Source organism: Nannospalax galili, unplaced genomic scaffold (assembly GCF_000622305.1).
Source record: "Nannospalax galili isolate Female #2095 unplaced genomic scaffold, S.galili_v1.0 scaffold1228, whole genome shotgun sequence".
Classification (NCBI taxonomy): domain Eukaryota; kingdom Metazoa; phylum Chordata; class Mammalia; order Rodentia; family Spalacidae; genus Nannospalax; species Nannospalax galili.
Window position 1 is genome coordinate 5,384 of NW_008358413.1, and position 429 is coordinate 5,812.

Sequence of the window (429 nt, forward strand, 5' to 3'; positions counted from 1 at the left end):
GGACATGCCAGGGCATTTCTAGGCATGCCTAAAGCATCAAACAAGCATTAGTGGGGGTCTGGAGGGATTGGGGGGTAGCGGGTGAATGAAGAGGGTCTCAGGGTCCTACATTCCGCACTTGTCTTGTAACTGGGGAGCCCAATCATGGATTCTGGTCAGCCAGCTCACAGGTATCTGGGGGGATCATGCTAAGGGGCATATTGATAGGTAGAGAGCGGGCAGGCGTGCGGATGGAGAGCATGAGCAGATGGAGGAGGCAGCGAGGCACAGATGGAATTCTCAGTTGGATTCAGATTTATTTCGCATGGGGCACCTTTCCCTTGGGGAAGGGAAAGATATCAGCGAAGGGAAAGATGTCAGGGAAGGGAAGGGAAGGGAAGGGAAAGGAAGGGAAGGGAAAGATGTCAGGGAAGGGAAAGATGTCCACCC